Source organism: Gopherus flavomarginatus, chromosome 4 (assembly GCF_025201925.1).
Source record: "Gopherus flavomarginatus isolate rGopFla2 chromosome 4, rGopFla2.mat.asm, whole genome shotgun sequence".
NCBI lineage: Eukaryota > Metazoa > Chordata > Testudines > Testudinidae > Gopherus > Gopherus flavomarginatus.
The window spans coordinates 81,255,567-81,273,989 of record NC_066620.1 but is presented as its reverse complement, the minus strand read 5'-3'; the positions used below and the strand labels follow the sequence as shown (position 1 = coordinate 81,273,989).

The 18,423-nt window shown below is 45.4% G+C and overlaps 1 protein-coding gene across 7 annotated transcripts in view; it reads right to left on the bottom strand.

Moving 5' to 3' along the window:
- Positions 1-18,423, bottom strand: part of LYST (lysosomal trafficking regulator) — a 180,373-nt gene that overhangs the window by 143,601 nt on the left and 18,349 nt on the right. The window lies entirely within an intron of this gene.

The following is an 18,423-nucleotide window of genomic DNA, read 5'->3' as shown; positions in this document are numbered from 1 at the left end:
GCACCATGGGCCCAGAGAACTTGCCGCCCATGCTGCCACTCTGTATGGGGCATATAATCCATTTTCTGAGTCCTTAACTATGCAAGGTCCCTTTTTGGTAATTTTGTATGGTATAAGAGTAAGTATTTGCATCTGTTAAAAACCTGAACATATCAAGGTAAATCTTAAAAAGGACAGAATTATTTGAGAAACAGGAACGTCCAAAACAGTGAAGTGATGTTATAGGCAAGTTTAATGGCTAAAAGTAAATCACTAAAATTATTCACACTGAAGCAAAAACATTATTGTCTAAACATTTTGAAGAACAACTTTTGCACCATGTTAGTACTAAAAAGCAAAGTTCCTTCTGTGGTTTGTTAGAGAATAAGGATGATCTTATGGTTAATGCACTGGACTTAAACTCATGGCCTGTACAAATCACTGCTCTGACACACCTCCTGTGAGACTCTGGACAAGTCATTTCATCTGTGAAACAAGACAGAGTAAGATATATTCTCTCTCGTCTATTTAGAACGCAAGCTGTTAGCTTAGTGACTGCATCTCTTATGCATCTGCAAAAGGTCAAGAACAATGAGATCACGATCTCAGTGGGGACCTTTAGGAGTTACTATACTACCACCATAAACACCACAACAGTGGATGTGGCTAACAGAAAAAACTTGTTCTTTGAAGCACCAGACAAAAACAGTTTCTACCAGTAATATTTGTGCAGTCATATGGATCTCATTACCTGGAAGAGTTACAGAAACCTTTTATTGTATTTGAAGTATTTCAATTAAACTATTATAAAAATGGTGGTGTCTGTCTTATAAACGGTTGATTTTATAGCAGGCATTGAAGCTGGTGTTAGCATATCAGAGCAACAAGAAGTCAGCTATTGTACTTGTATTTCTTATGAAATGGTGTATCAGTATTGCTTTGGACTTACAGGACTGCATTTCTTATCAACATCAAATACACGTCCGAAATGACAATGTCAACAAGCAGTGCTGCTTATGGAGTTATTGGGTCACGCATAACAGTCTGAATGAGAGAGAGTGATGAAGTACTACTACCCATGAAATAGAGCTAGGAGAGTTAGTTAAGAGCATCTGTTTCTTGTTAATAACTACACAGTTTTCACTAAAAGGTAAAAACCGTTGTCTTCAAGTGGAAGCATTATCTAGAGGACTGTAAAAAAGGTGTCTTATTGCATCTGACAGGCAATAATCAGCCTCTGGAGGGGCAGAATGAGCATCTCAAGAATCACTTTAAGGTCAATCTAGCGAGAGGAAAAACAGGAAGTAATGGTAATTACTTACAAGCATATGTTCAATGTCTGTGTCTTGTCCATATTTGCTTTCTGGCAAATTTTAGTAAAAATACCAAGTACCCTTAAATTCAAAAGCATAACAGTTTTCTAGAGTATCCTTCATGAAGCTACCCAGGGCCCCCAGCAGCAAATCAAATCTTCAGTTTAGATAAAAAAAAAAAAAAAAAAAAAAAGACAGATGCACAGCAATCCATCTAACACAAACAGAAAAACAGTTGTGTTTCATATATTCTGCGAGTAAATTCAGAGTGTAGGAAACCTGCCAGTTTCAACAAGCATCAAGATAAAACGGTTACTCAACTTGGCGTAATCGTTTTTTTGAGATGTGTTGTTCATGTCCACGCCAAGGCCCTGCCAACTCGAACCCCCCGCCCCCATCAGGGCCAGAAGTGGAGGGCCCAACTCGAACATTTTCGGCGGGGCCCCAGCAGGGATGACTTTTAAAAAGGGTTAAAAAAAGCCTTTCATTTCTTAGCAACCAGTTCCCTATAAAAAGTTCTGATTTAAGGGATGTGCCACAGTATGTATTTTTTGTACCAATAGGCTTACCATATGTTCGTATTTTAAATTTTAAAAATTCCTCCCAGGTGGCGATTTAAGAATCAAAAAGCCGGAAATGTCCAAGAAAATACAGGTGTATGTTAACCCTACATAAAGTTCTTTTTTAAAAAGATAGGCCTGAACTAGAAATGAGCTTCATTTCACACGTGTGGTTCCCCCTACTCCCTTGGGGTGTGCTACGGTGACCAGATGTCCCATTTTATAGGGACAGTCCTGATTTTTGGGTCTTTTTCTTATATAGGATCCTATTACCTCCGACCCCCGTCCCAATTTTTCACACTTGCTGTCTGGTCACCCTAATGGTGTGCACATGTGTGGGTCCCAGCTGCTCCTTGCCCCCACCCCATTGAAGCAGGTGTGCAGGGTTATTGCCCTGGGAACTGCAAGGCACCAGTGGACATGGGGCTGGCTGGAGACAGGGCAGGGCAGGGGCTGACTAGAGGTAGGATCTGGTGCATGCAGGGCAGGGGTGTGGGGCTGTCTGACTTCAGGCAGGGCTGCGGCGGGGAGGGGGTTGGGACAGCAGCATGGGTTGGCAGGGCTGGAGACAGAGGAGTGCGGGACTGGCTGGCTTCAGGCAGGGGGGTGTGGCAGGGGTTGGCTGGAGACAAGGCAGGGGGTGCAGGGCTCGCTGCAGACAGGGGCTGGTGCAGGCAGGGCAGGGGGTGCAGGTACAGGGGGTACAGCCCACCCTGTACAGTGAGTGCCCCCTCCTCCACCAGGGTAGCAGCAGGGGCTCGGGGGCTATTTAAAGGGCCCAGGGCTCCCCTGCTTCCCCTGGCCCTTTAAATAGCTGGGAACCCTGGGGAAGTGGTCAGGCTCCAGTGGCTATTTAAAGGGCCAGGTGGTAGAAGCAATGGAAGCCCCAGACTTTTTAAATAGCCCTGCAGCCCTATCCCAGGGCTCCAGCAGTGAGGCTCTGGTGGCAATTTAAAGGGTCTGGTGCTCCAGCCCCTGCTGGGAGCCCTAGGCCCTTTAAATTGCCCCCTGGAGAAGCCAGGCCACCCCGGTACAGCACATCGGCTCTTGCCGGTACACAGTACTGGGGCTTGGGCACGGGGCCCTCTTAGGGGCGGGACTTGATTCAGGAGAATTGGCCTAAAGCTGGCCCTGCCCCCCATCCCCTCCCACAGTTCCTTTTTGCTGGATACTCTGACTGACAGAGGTAGGAGGGAGGGTATTGAAATGGACATAAATACAACATCTCAAAGAACAGTTATGAGAAGGTGAGTAACCATTTTTTCCTTTGAGTTCTTGTTCATGCCAATTCCAAATCAGGTGAATCACAAGCCCAAGTTCAGGAGGCATCAATGATTGGTGTACCACTCTACCAAAGGCTGCATCGTCTCTGGCCTACTGGGTAACTGCATAAAAGTGCGGTGAAAGCATGTATGGAGAACCATGTCCCCGACTCCCTGCCCTGCATATTTCCTGAGCCGGAACCTGAGCCAGGAAAGCCGCTGAAAAGGACCGCACCCTGGTGGAACGTGCAGTGAGCGGAGGGGCTGGCACCCCTGCCAGGTTGTAGCACTCTCAAACGCTGGATGTGATCCACAATAAAGTTCGTTGAGAAGGGCCTGGAAGACCCTTCAATCTGTCCACCAGAGCCACAAAACAGTAGAATGGATTTCCAGAAAGGTTTTGTTCTTTCGATATAAAAGGCTAGAGCTCTGCAGACATCCAAAGAGTGAAGCTTCTGCTCTCTGTTGCTCAAGTGCGGCTTAGGATAGAATACTGGAGGAAGATGTCCTGGTTGATGTAAAACTGTGATACAACCTTTGGGAGGAAAGCTGGATGTGGCCTGAGAACACTGTGTAAGGTGGCTCTGATGTTGGGGCCTTGAGCTCAGACACCCTCTTGGCAGAGATCACTACCACCAGAAACGCCACCCTGTACAAGAGGTAGAGCAGGGAGCACATCACTAGCGGTTCAAAAGGCGGCACTGTCAGTCTGGAGAGGATCAGGTTGAGGTCCCAGGCTGGGACCGGCTGCCTGACTTGCAGGTAGTCTGTTGAGACCTTTGAGGAAATGGCTGAGCACGGAGTGACGAAGACTGACCGGCCCTCTGAGCCTGGATGGAACGTAGAGAAGGCGGCCACTTACATAGACTGAGGTGAGCATTGGGTACAAATGATGCCAAGTGGAAGAGATTTTCAATCTGGTCGGCACAGCAAGGTATGTAGCCCTGGTGGAGAGCTTTCTACTGAGAAGGTGGACTTGTCTAACCGGGTCCGAGCAAGAGAGAGCTCCATCGGGTTCAGCCATGGAGCTTCCATGCTGTAAGGTGCAGTGACTTGAGGTTCAGGTGCTGGAGATGATCATAATTCTGAGTTAGTAAGTCAGGCAAGAGCAGAAGGTGACTGGAGCTTCCACGGACATTTCCAGGAGTAATATGCACCAATGCTGGTGGGGGCCAGGCTGGGGCTATCAATATCACTGAAGCTTGTTCTTTCTGTATCTTGAGGAGCACTTGTGAACGAGACGGATAAGCAGAAACAGGGATAGGAAATAGCCTCATGGGGAGGCTACATGTCCACGATAGAGCCCAGGCTGTGATTTAGGAAGGAGCAAAAAACTGCTGGCCCTTCCTGTTGCATTGCAGGGCGAACAAGTCTATCCTGGGAAAACCCCACTGATATAAGATTGAGTTTGCAAAGTCCAGACAAAGAGACCACTCACGGCTGTGGAACAACCTGCTGAGATAGTCTGCCAACACGTTTTGCATTTCAGGGAGGTACAATACTTGAAGATGTATCGAATGCTCTATACAAGTCCCACAGCATGAGGGCTTCCTGGCACTAGGGAGAGACGCATGCACCCCATTTGTTGATGTAAAACATTGCCATGGTGTTGTCTGTCATAACTGATATACATCTCTCTGCTCTCTGACATGGATGTGGACAGCGAGTTCCGCCTGAGACCAGAGGTCTTGTGTCCTGAGGTCTCCCAAATGTGCTTCCCAGCCCAAAGCTGATGCATTCATCATTACCGAGAGAGACTGCTAGGGGCTGGTAAAGAGGACCCCTGCACATACTACCTGTGGGTCAAGCCATCCCAGGAGGGAGACGAGTACTGGAAGATGCAGGGTTACGGTCTTGTCCAAGCTGTCCCAGACTGGCCGATACACTAACACTAGCCATGACTGAAGAGTCACAGTCTGAGTCTAACATGCTATATTATGTAGGTAGAAGCCACCATGTGTTTCAGGCAATTTCTTACAGTGGTGATGGAGAGCTGCCTGAGACCTCGTATGATGTCGCCAAGAGACTGAAACCTTGCTTCCGGGAGGTATGCCCTGACTTGTATCAAAGTCCAGTACTGCCCCTATAAACTATCCTCTGAACCAGGGATAGCATTGATTTCCCCTCGTTCAGAAGAAGGCCCAGTTCAAACGTCATTCTCATGAAGCTGATTTGTGCCTCCACTTGAGACCTGGAATGGCCCTTGAAGAGCCAGTTGTTGAGGTATGGGAACACCTGTAACTGCCGCCTGCGCAGGAACGCAGCTACGACTGCCATGCACTTGGTGAACACTAGAGGTGCCGCCGACAGGCCAAATGGGGGGACTGAACTGGTAGTGGGTGATGTTCACTACAACCCTGAGGTATTTTCTGTGGGACAGTTATTGCTATGTGAAAGTACCCATCCTTCATGTCAAACTTCTTGAGTTCTCGCAGATCTAGAACCTGCCTTTGGGTATTAAGAAATACTGGGAATAGAAACTCTTGCTCCTTTTGCTAGGGGCAGTGGAAGAGGTTCCTCAGGAGAAGGGCAAGTGCTATATAAGGAGTAGCTTGTGAGAGGGTGTGATGCTCTGTACCTTGGGCGGGGGGGGGGAAGGGAGGAACACCCGCCACCCCCATGTTCATCTTTATAAAAATCATTGTGTGGTATCCAATGCAAAGTTTGTCATGTGGGGGGTCTTCAGAAGGCTCATAAATGCACTGAGCATGGTTGTTATAGGGATATTATAGTAATTGTTACAGTAATGTTATAGTAAGGTTATAATTTCACATTATATATATTAGTTATGAGGCTGAAAATGTATCCTCATAGCTTAAAGCAAGCCCATGCAAAAATCTCCAAGAACAGAGAGACAGTTCACACCTTGTCAGGGCATGGATAGGACAAACCCAGCCTCACAGGAACAATGGACACTGGCTTAGGCAGCAACAAAAGAATCTGTTAGTCCCTCAAGGGAGTCATCCCCTTCCTTTGGGCAGTTTGGGACTGTGATGAGGTAATGCTCACCTGACTCTGAAGAGGGAGGAGGGGGCAAAGCCAAGAGGAAAGAAAGGACATGATAAAAGGGAGACATTTTGTCACTCTCTCTCTCTTCCACCTACATCTACAGACACCACCAAGCGACTGAACCACTGATCAAAGGGGAGAGCCTGGCTGAAGAGCTAGCCTGTGGTGAGATGCACCTAAGTTTTTAAGGACATTGAAAGCGTTAAGATCAGCTTAGAATGCGTTTTGCTTTTATTTCATTTGACCAAATCTGACTGATTATGCTCTGACTTATCACTTAAATCTACCTTTATAGTTAATAAATCTGTTTGTTTATTCTACCCGAAGCAGTGCATTTGGTTCGCAGCATGTCAGAGACTCTCCTTGGGAGAACAAGCCTGGTACAAATCAATTTGTTAATTTGACGAACTTATAAGCTTGCAGTGTCCAGCGGGCATAACTGGACCAGAGATATTGGCTAGTGTCATTCACCTGCAAGTAGCTGGGAGCAGAACAGCCTAGGAGTGGGGGTTCTCACAACGGAGCAGGGTAAGGCTGGCTCCCAGAGTCAAGGATCTGAGTGGCCTACCAGATCACTGGTCCAGACAACCCCAGAGGAGAACGTCACAGAAGGGTCCCTGAAGAGGGATGGGGAAAGAGGGGTAGAAGGGCAGGAGGGCACAGAACTGGATGGAGTATCCCTTCTCTACCGTGCGGAGTACACAGCAGTCTGAAGTGATACGGAACCATGCATGGTAGAAAGGGGACAGTCGGGACAAAAAAGTGAGGAAGGGTAGATGCAGTTCTTGTTCTGGTGCGCCACCTTCGACCACACCTTCAAAAGTCCGGTTTGAGGTGGAAGGCAGCTTGGGGTGGCCAGAGCCCTGGCCAGAAGATGGGTGCAATCTCTTCCTGCCGCCCCATTCCTCTTCCGGAAACTGTCTTGTTGGTTTTGCTGGTAAAGCCTGAAGTGCCTGTGCTGTGTAGTGGGGTGTGTATGCCCAGGGACTTGAGGGTGGCCCTCACGTCTGTTAAAACTGTGCAGTCTCCTCTGTCTTTTCAGAGACTAGGGCTTGACCTTCAAAGGGTAGGTCTTGAATGGTCTGTTGGACTTCGAGGGAATTCAGACACCTAAAGCCAAGAGGACCATCTCATGGCCACCTCTGTAGCCATGGTTCAGGTGGCCGCAATGGCACCTTTAAGGGCCACCTGCAAGGAGGCCCTAGAAATAAAAAAAGTTTGCCTTCCTCCACCAAGGCATTAAATTCAGAATGGGAGTCTGGTGGTAATAGCTCAGCAAACTTGGCCATCGCACCGCAGGTGTTAAAAGGAGAACCTACTAATGATAACCTGCTGGTTTGAAATGCGGAGTTGTAAACCACCGGTTGAGCAGACTTTTCTCCCAAACACGTCCACCTTTTTCACCTCCTGATTTTAAGGGGAGGGTTCCTGAAACCCCTGACACTTCCTTTGGTTTGTGGCATCCACCACTAAAGAGTCTGGCAGAGGATGAGAACAGAGATGCTCATATCACTGTTTCATTCCCTCACAGGGTCTCTCATTTCTCTTAGCTGTTGTGGGCAAAGAGGCCAGCATCTGCCACAAAGCTTTTGTGGTCTTATTTATAGTCTTGATGAGAGAGCGCGCAATATCCGAGGGCCTAAAGGAGACAAGGATGTCCACCATGGGATCAGCATCCTCTACCAGTTCCTCTGCCTGGATCCCCATGTTCTGGGCCACCCTGCGCAACAACTGTTATGCGACCCTGCTATCCCCCAAGGCCAGGGCTGTTTAAGTGCCAACAACAGCCTCATCTGGGAAGGTCTAGGATGAGAGCACCGGCAGATGGCCTTGGACACTGTTCTTGGCGCCAAGAGAGTCGTGCTATTCATTGGGCTGCTATATCACTGGTGCCTGAGCTGCAGGTGGAGGTACTGGCATCATCTCTGGTGCCAGCTGCTGTGAGGGGGCCAAGGATGCTGTCATGACTGATGCCAACCTGAATCTCAACGCCTGGCTCTGACCCTAGGTTCGATAGGCCCAGGGAATCCAAAAAGGCCACTGAGCTGGTGGTTGCCACTGAGGTGGCCAGGGCACCGGAGGAGGCTGGAGGTGTTGCCAAGATCTAGACCTCCTGCTGCTGGACCTATTGAGTGATAGGACTTGATCTCAGACTCTGAGGTCTCTGACAAAGACGACCATGGAGGAGCAGTACTTGTCGGTGCTGGGCCTCTGGGGATTGGTGCAGACCCACGTGGGCAGCCAGCACAGAGGAGTGGCACCATGGAGATGGGAAGCAGTGTGACATCACCAGCTTGCCCTGAGATGGGATAGGAGACTGGGTTATCACCGGTGCCTCATCTCTCCTTGGAGAAGGCGGAGCCGTCAGGTGAATAAGGTCCTGTGCCACCTCAAAAGTCTCCGTAGTGGAGGAGAGTTGAATGTCCTGGCAATGATGGTCCAGAGAACAGTAGTGGGCCAAACTCGACTGTACCGCTTGCGGGGCAGGAGTCGATCCCCCGGGAGACACTGGTCCCAAAGCAGGCTGGATGGGCTGAGGCCTCCCTGCTGCTGGCTCCTGAGGCTTAGGAGAGGGAAAGCACCCCCTCTGCCTCCTTCTTCTGGGGCACCAGGAATGAAGATTAGTGTCTGCCAAAAAAAGTCTTATGTTTGGTGCCATGTCGGTCCCAAGAGTCCTTAGCCTCCATTCTTTGTGCCAGTTCGTGCTGCACATGGAGGCGGCGGTGCTCAGCACAGGCTCCACCGATCAGGGGTTGGATTGCAGATAGAAGGCTTCCTCCATGAGGAGAATTCTGAGTGTCTGCTTGTGATCCTTAAGGGTTCTCAGCTGAAACACCTTGCAAATATGGCACTTGTCTTTTTGGTGACTCTCGCTGAGGCACTTCAAAACAAGAAGTGGGTGGGTCACTCTTTGGCATCAATTTCCCGCACACTTCACACAATTTGAACCCCAGCGACCGAGGCATGCCCTGGTGTTGGGTAAAGCCACTAATGCATGTGAAGATGAGTCGTCATTAGCTGATAAAACAATACACTGCACTCAATTTTTCACTTTAGAAAATCTCTCTCTCCATGTTATCGTTTGTACCTATTATTTCTGTTCAGTGGAGTACTTTTGTCATCTTTTCAGAGGAAGTGATACCATAGCAATTTTAATTAGACTGTTGGTATTTTATTTTTGGATTTGAATTTTAAAGGCTTGCTCTGTCATTTCAATAGACAAAGGACTGGAATCACAATGCAGGATACCGGTATACTTCTGCCCCTTCAAAGGAGAAGTGCTCCCCAGTGTATTTTTGACTTACTACATGTACAGTATTAAAAGTATACTCTAATTACTGTGCTTAGTAAAGATAACATTTCAGTAGTAAAGTTAAGTGAACTTTCACTTATCTTTACATTTGTTTCAAGGCATATTAAAAACTTAGTGGAAAAGCTAATCTGGAGAAGGACAAAAAAAAAGCAGGGCCAAGAGCCCCAGTTTGGAAACATGGCAGCTACTAAGTGACATTTTTCCATTCAGCACATCTAGGATCAGAATGATTACCCATAGGTGCAGCACAGCCTTTTCAAATTCAGCAATATCTTTGCTCCATTTGCTATTGCTCAGAACTTTAGAGTCAAAGCTAGAGACTAGAACTCATTGAAGAACAAACGTTTTGATGAAAATGTCAATTAAAATGGCTTTTCTACTAAAGAAAAGCAATTTTGTTGCGGAAGAAAATTAAGTGTAACTTTTCCAGTTTCTTTGAAACTTTTTATTGAAAATTTCAGAAAAAAAAAATTTTTTTTTAAATTTGTCCATGAAATTTCTAAGACTTTTTTTTCAAACATGTACCATTAAAAGTAATCACATTCTTCAGCTTGCTAAAGAAAGAAGCTATCAACTCTTCCACGTTTAAAGTGAGTGAATCATTCAGCCTCCCCAGTGGAATATGTTCCAAGTGTACCTTCAGAGTAGACAGGAGCAATCCTATACAAGAACCATCCACCTCCAATTCAAGTGTAGAAGCAGAAGACTAACCTGCTTGATACCTCATTTTGTCATTCCAAGTGCATCAGCCAATGGTATTTAAGTAGCCTGGTTGACAGTAGCATCTGCACCACTGACATGAAGTAGAAATTACATTAAGAAATGTAGCAATAATTAACAAAGCTACCAAGTTTGCCTCTTTTTTAAAAACACTAAACAAAGCCTGGTCTTTCATTTGAAAAGAGCATCAACTTTGAAATATGCTATCAATGAAGCCAGCTATACTTTAATAGAGCTTACATTTAAAACAAAGCATCCTTTCTATTCATCAGGACTGACATGGTTTATCTTGTCTCATGACCTGATGCATTGCGAAGAACTATGCCATGATTCACAATAACTAGCACTACGAGCAGGATGCTCACTAGGATTGTATATTAAATTACATGTATTCTTATTAACTTTAGGGGTATTTTCACGAGTCACCTTTAAAACACTGATATTTATCATCAATACTCACCACACAGTATCTGAGCTACTGCAATTAATTCCTGCACCAAATATTGTTAATACGGTGGTAACTCATATCAGTGAAACATACAATACTCAACTTACATTTAAACAGTCTGACGAGAAATGTTTGAGACTTTTTTCATCTTTGCTGGTGACTAACACCTTGATACAGACTCTATACATATATTTTCATAATATTGTAGAATCATAGAAGATTAGGGTTGGAAGAGACTTCAGGAGGTCATCTAGTCCAACCTCCTGCTCAAAGCAGGGCCAACCCCAACTAAATAATCCCAAGCCAGGCCTTACACACCTCCAAGGATGGAGATTCCACCACCTCCCTAGGTAACCCATTCCAGTGCTTCACGACTCTCCTAGTGAAAAAAGTTTTTTCTTAATATCCAACCTAAATCTCCCCCACTGCAACTTGAGACCATTGCTTTTTGTTCTGTCCTCTACTACCACTAAGAACAACCTAGCTCAATCCTCTTTGGAACCCCCCTTCAGGTAGTTGAAGGCTGCTATCAGATCCCCCCCCCCCACTCTCTTCTGCAAATTAAACAACCCCAGTTGCCTTAGTCTCTCCTCGTAAGTCATGTGCTCCAGCCCCCTAACCATTTTTACTGCCCTCTGCTGGACTCTCCAATTTATCCACATCCTTTCTGTAGCGGGGGGGGCCCAAAACTGGATGCAATACTCCAGATGTAGTTTCACCAGTGCTGAATAGAGGGGAATAATCACTTCCCTCGATCTGCTGGCAATGCTCCTACTAATGCAGCCCAATATACCATTAGTCTTCTTGGCAACAAGGGCACACTTGACTCATATTCAGCTTCTCGTCCACTGTAATTCCCAGGTCCTTTTCTGCAGAACTGCTGCTTAGCCAGTTGGTCCCCAGTCTGTTGCGGTGCAAGGGACTCTTCCATCTTAAGTGCAGGACTCTGCACTTGTCCTTGTTGAACCTCATATTTCTTTTGGCTCAATCCTCCAATCCGTCCAGGTCACTCTGGACCCTATCCCTACCTTCCAGCATATCTACATCTCCCCTCAGCTTAATGTCATCCACAAACTTGCTGAGGGTGCAATCCAGCCCATCATCCAGATCATTAATGAAGATGCTGAACAAAACAGGTCCCAGGACAGACCTCTGGGGCACTACACTTGATACTGGCTGCCAACTAGACATCAAGCCATTCATCACTACCCACTGAGCCTGAAGATCTAGCCAGCTTTCTATCCACCTTATAGTCCATCATCCAATCCATACTCTAACTTTCTGGCAAGAGTACTGTGGGAGACCATGTCAAAAGCTTTGCTAAAGTCAAGATATGTCACATCCATTGCTTTTCCCATATCCACAAAGCCAGTTGTTATCTTATCATAGAAGGCAATCAGGTTGGTAAGGTATGACTTGACTGTTCCTGATCACCTTCCTCTCCTCTAAGTTCTTCATAATGGATTCCTTGAAGACCTGCTCCATGATTTTTCCAGGGACTGAGGTAAGGCTGTAATTCCCCAAATTCTCCTCCTTCCCTTTTTCCAATCATCTGGGATCTCCCCTGATTGCCATAAGTTTTCAAAGATAATAGCCAATGGCTCTGCCAACTCCCTCAGCACCCTCAGATGCATAAGATCCATCCCATGGACTTGTGCACGTCCAGCTTTTCTAAAGTAGTCCTTAACCTGTTATTTTCACCATTGAGGGCTGCTCACCTCCTCCCCATACTGTGCTGCCCAGTGCAGCAGTCTGGGAGTTGACCTTGTCTGTGATGACCGAGACGAAAAAAGAGTATTGAGTACTTCAGCTTTATCCACATCTGTCACTAGGTTGCCTCCCCCATTCAGTAAGGGTCCCACACTTTTCCTGACCTCTTTCTTGTTGCTAACATACCTGTAGAAACCCTTCACATCCCTTGCTAGCTGCAACTCCAATTGTGTTTTGGCCTTCCTGATTACAGCCCTGCAAACTCGAGCAATATTTTTACACTCCTCCCTAGTCATCTGTCCAAGTTTCCACTTCTTGTGAGCTTAAACATAAAAATTTTTGGTAAGCTTCCTTTTTCTGTTAAGCCAAGCTGGACACCTGCCATATTTACTATTCTTTCTGCACATTGGGCTGGTTTGTTCCTGTGCCCTCAATAAGGCTTCTTTAAAATACAGCCAGCTCTCCTGGACTCCTTTCCTCCTCATATTAGCCTCCCAGGGGATCCTGCCCTTCAGTTCCCTGAGGGAGTCAAACTCTGCTTTTCTGAAGCCCAGGATCTGTGTTCTGCCGCTCTTATTTTTTACATACTACATGGATATAATTTCACAACAACATTGAGGACCAATGTGATATCACTTTTTGTTTGAGAACCTCACATGGCATTCTTTGATTAAACAGAATATACATATCAGAATCAGAAGATTCTGGTAACCCCTCTGCACACCTGTGTCAGTTCTCATTAAGAGGTTTTTGGGTCACTGTTTCCAAGGAAGGTTGTGGAATTCAAACCATTGGATTTTAAGAACAAGTTGGACCACACACCTGTTAAGGAAGGCCTAGGTTTAATTAGTCCTACCTCAGCCCTGGGGACTGGACTTGATTACTTCTTGAGGTCCCTTCCAGCCCTACACTTAAATGAATCTATGGTCCTAGGATATAAGGGTTTTTAAATAATCTAAAATTTAGTCTGAATACTTGCCTGATTCTCTATTTTTGTAACATTGTATTTAATCTAGTTTTAAAGTCAGTTACCATTAGAAAGCTAACGAACATATTACAATGGGGTCCATTATCAACCCTTTGGACTGAATGCAAATGAAGGATTGTAAAAGTTTCAAAGAAGAGCTGAACAGGCAGAAAAGGCGGTGTGGGGGGGGAGAAGGGGTTAGAGGACCCTATCTGCAGGTATGCATCAAAAGTTGGCTCTATCTTGGGAAGACAAAGATGACACCTTGGCACCCTTCAGTGAGAAAGAAAAAGGGCAGTGCTTTTCCTTCACAAAAAAGGGGTCTTAACCAGAAAAACACTGCAGCAAACTTTTTTACGCAGAAGGTTAACCCGTTAAGTTTAGTCTCTGGAAGCATATGATTTTTTTTAATATATAACCACTTGTTACCAACACTCTTACCCATTATTACTTGCATCTACATTCTTTGATTATAATGAAAACAAGAATGTTTATTAATAAATATAAGTGCTCTGGTGTTGAAGTGCTGGTCCTGAGTTCAATCTTACAAGCGGATGTGTACTGATCCTTTGGGAGCGTTCAGTGGATATGGGAGTAGGACATGGCAGGAAATGCTCCAAGTACTCGCGGGTTGGTATGTGTGCCTGTCACTACCTGTACAGAGACAGCGAGGTCTGTGAAAGCCTGAAAAGTAGTACTTGTGCTGCAAGAGGCTGTTGGTATCAAGGAGCTGATCCACAGCAGGTACTGACAAGAATCTTTCATACTAAGGGCAGGTGGAAGTGAGGTGCGTCACAACCCCTGGGAGTATCACAAAAGCCTATTCCAGAGTTTAACCAGTTTTCTAGTTAGAAGGTGTGACTCACGGTTAAGCAAACGAAAAGCAACCTTTAAATGACATTCGAAAAATACTGAAATTGTAGCCATGTTAAATAAACTAGAGCCCTTGAATATAGGCCTGTATTGTTAGGGAATCAGAAGTAGATACTACTGTAGTTGTCTGTTCACCTATATCTTATTAGAAGTTCAACAATGATCTAATTAGCTGGCAATTGCTAAAACTTCAGTTCCTGTCAGTAATGTTTCATTACTATGTTCTATTGACTCAGATCAAAAGGGGATATTAACATTTAGATGAAACTTGTGGTGTAATAATATCATGGCCTGTACTACAAACTTCAAAGAGAAATAAACTACCTACAAACCATATGAATGGTTAATTACCTTATGCTAACTGATGCAACTAGCTGTGGGTTTGTGCCTAGAAAAGCGAGATTTAATTCAAAGCAACAAAGTACATTACCTATTCTTCAAAAAAAATGCCTGCTGTGATCATTTGCTGCCAAGACACTTAGCAGTCAAACTTCACAGCTAGAAAGGATCTTGGGCCTGATCCTTACTATCTCAGATCTGATTAAACTTTGATAGGGAAAGTCTAAGCCTACAAGACTGAGGTCTCCTAGTCTATTCTGGATTAGCCCTGCAATTTGTCATGGAAGAATCTGAACAGACTCTGCATACGGACTGCTTTTTTGGAATATAGCCTATTGAACTGATTCTGGAAAGACTTACAAATCAGCTTCCCTATCTCAGACCTGGTCTACACTACGCGTTTAAACCGATTTTAGCAGCGTTAAACCAATTTAACGCTGCACCCATCCACACAACAAGGCCCTTTATATCGATATAAAGAGCTCTTTAAACTGGTTTCTGTACTCCTCCCCGAGAGGAGTAGCGCTGAAATCGGTATTACCATGTCGGATTAGGGTTAGTGTGGCCGCAAATTGACGGTATTGGCCTCCAGGCGGTATCCCACAGTGCACCATTGTGACCGCTCTGGACAGCAATCCAAACTTGGATGCACCGGCCAGGTAAACAGGAAAAGCCCCGCGAACTTTTGAATTTCATTTCCTGTTTGCCCAGCGTGGAGCTCTGATCAGCATGAGTGGCAATGCAGTCCCAAATCCAAAAAGAGCTCCAGCATGGGCCGTACGGGAGATACTGGATCTGATCGCTGTATGGGCAGACAAATCTGTTCTATCAAAGCTCTGTTACAGAAGACGAAATGAGAAAGCATTTGAAAAAATCTCCAGGCTATGATAGTGGAGGCCACATCACAGTGCTGCGTGACATGCGTAACGGAAAGCCAAAGAATCAAATGGACGCTCATGGAGGGAGGGAGGGGGTACTGAGGACTCCAGCTATCCCACAGTCCCCGCAGTCTCTGAAAAGTATTTGCATTCCTGGCTGAGCTCCCAGTGCCTGTAGGGTCAAACACATTGTCCGGGGTGTTTCAGGGTATATGTCGTCAATTTACTCCCCCTTCCCCCGTGAAAGAAAAGGGAAAAAAAATCGTTTGTTGACTTTTTTATATATCACCCTACGTCTACTGCATGCTGCTGGTAGACGCGGTGCGGCGGCAATGAATAGCAGCATCCTCTCCCCTCCCCTCCCCGGTGGCAGACGGTACCATACAAAAGGACTGATAGCTATCATCATCCTGTGAGTGCTCCTGGCTGGCTCCGGGGGCGCCTGGGTAAAAATAGGAATGATTCCCGGTAGATGGTACAGAACGGCTGGTAACCGTCCTAAACATAGCAACTGGGGACTGAGTTCCATCAGTCCCCCCACCCTTTCATGTCTAAAGAAAAGGTTCTGTACTGCCTGGACTATAATAGCAGCGGGATGCTGAGCTCCTCTCCCCCCCACCGTTTAATGTCCTACCTGGACTATCATAGCAGCTGGAGGTTGCCTCCCCCTCATTTTATCTCACTAAAAAATCAGTGTTTCTTATTCCTGCATTCTTTATTACTTCATCACACAAATGGGGGACACTGCCACGGTGGCCCAGAAAGGTTGGGGAGAAGGGAATCAACGGGTGGGGTTGCTGCAGGGGCACCCCCCATGAATGGCATGCAGCTCATCATTTCTGCGGGATCTGACACGGAGCGGCTGTGCTCTCTGGTTCTCTAGTAGACTTGCCCCATATTCTAGGCAGGACTGACTATTTAGAAAAACCATAAAGGTTTTTGTCTTTGCGCCCCCAGCCGACCTTAGCTAAGGCCAGCCAGGAGCACCCATGACAGCAGCAGACGGTACAGAACGACTGATAACCATCTCTGCTACCTTGCAATGGCAAATGATTGCTGCTGTGTAGCACTGCAGTACCGCCTCTGTCAGCGGCATCCAGTACACATACTGTGAGAGTGACAAAAGGCAAAACGGGCTCCATGGTTGCCATGCTATGGCGTCTGCCAGGGCAATCCAGGGAAAAAGGGAGTGAAATGATTGTCTGCCGTTGCTTTCACGGAGGAAGGAATGAGTGACGACATTTACTCAGAATCACCCGTGACACTGTTTTTGCACCATCATGCGTTGGCATCTCAACCCAGAATTCCAATGGGCGGGGCAGATTGCGGGAACTATTGGATAGCTACGGGATAGCTACCCACAGTGCAACGCTCTGGAAATCGATGCTAGACTCTGTACATGGACGCACACCGCCGAATTAATGTGCTTAGTGTGGTTGCGTGCACTCGACTTTATACAATCTGTTTTACAAAACGGATTTATGCAAAATCAGAATAATCCCGCAGTGTAGACATACCCTCAGCTTTGAAACTGACCTTTACTCATATTTGTACGTATAATCTTTTAACCACAGTTAGGTTTTCTTTTCTTTATTAAACCTTAGATTTAGTTAATAAGAATTGGATATAAGCATGCATTTGGTTAAGATCTGAAATATACTGACCTGGTGGATAATATGTCCAATCTCTTGGGATTGGTAAAACCGTATTCATCATATATGAAGTTCTAAATAACCCTCACTATATAGACTTTGCTCTCTGGGTAGGAGCCAAAGGCTGGATTGCTTAAAGGGAACTGTATTCTGGCTTCTTGGTAACCAGTAAGGTATTACTGAAGCTATTTTCTTACTGGCTTGGTGAATGTAATTTTAAGAATAAAGCACCAGTTTTGGGGATTTTCTGCTCTATTCTTTGCAGTTTTCCTTGAGTGAACATTCTTAGTATAGCCCCTCCAGTAATCATAGTCACAGAAGGGTTTTCCCCAATACCTCCCTTGCTGCATATTGAACCCGTTATTTCTTGTCTTGCTTTCAGGGGACATGGAGAACAACTGATCATCATAAGAGCCCTTTACAGATTAGAAGGCTGTTATGAGGTCCCTCCCTCAGCCTCTCTTTCTCAGCTCTAAACATGCCCAGGTTATTTTTAACCTTTCCTGATAAGTCATGTTTTCTAAACCTTATCATTTTTATTGCTTTCTTCTGGACTCTCTCTAATTTGTCCCCATCTTTCCTAAAGTGGCACCCAAAATTGGACAGTACTCCAGCTGAGACCTCATCACTGCAGAATAGAGGAGGACAACTACCTCCCATGCCTTACATGTGACAGTCCTGTTAATACCTCTCAGAATGATATTAATATGTTCGCATCCCATTGTTGGCTCATATTCAATTTTAGATACTGCTGAAAAGGAGTTGAGGGTTAAAATGTATTAGTTCCTAGCCAGTTATTCCCAATTTTGTAGTTGTGCATTTAATTTTTCCTTTCTAAGTGCAGTGCTTTGCACTTGTCTTTATTGAATTTCATCTTGTTGATTTCAGACCAGTTCTTCAATTTGTCAAGATCGTTCTGAATTCTAATTCTGTCCTCCAAAGTGCTTGCAAGTCCTCTCAGCTTGTATTGTTTGTAAATTTTACAAGCCTGCTCCATTATCCAAGGCATTAATGGAAGTACTGACTAACGGAACTAGGACTGAATGCTGTGGAACCCCACTAGATACATTCTCTCAGTTTAACAGCAAACCATTCATAACTGCTCTTTGAGTACAATTTTTTTAAATATCGTGCACACTAGCCTACATTTCCCTAATCTGCTTTGAGAATGTCATGTGGAACTGCATCAAAAAAAACCCAACAAGATATATCACATTTACTGCTTCTCCCCTTTGCCAGTTATCTTGTCAAAGAATGGATAGAAGGTGCTATTTATATACAAGGTTTTCCTGTGTTCATATGAAATCTAAAGACCTATTCAATTCCCACCTCACTTTTCTAATGTGCCTCCCTTGTGCTATTGGAAGCTTTGCAGCCATTTAAAAATCTTCATTGGGACT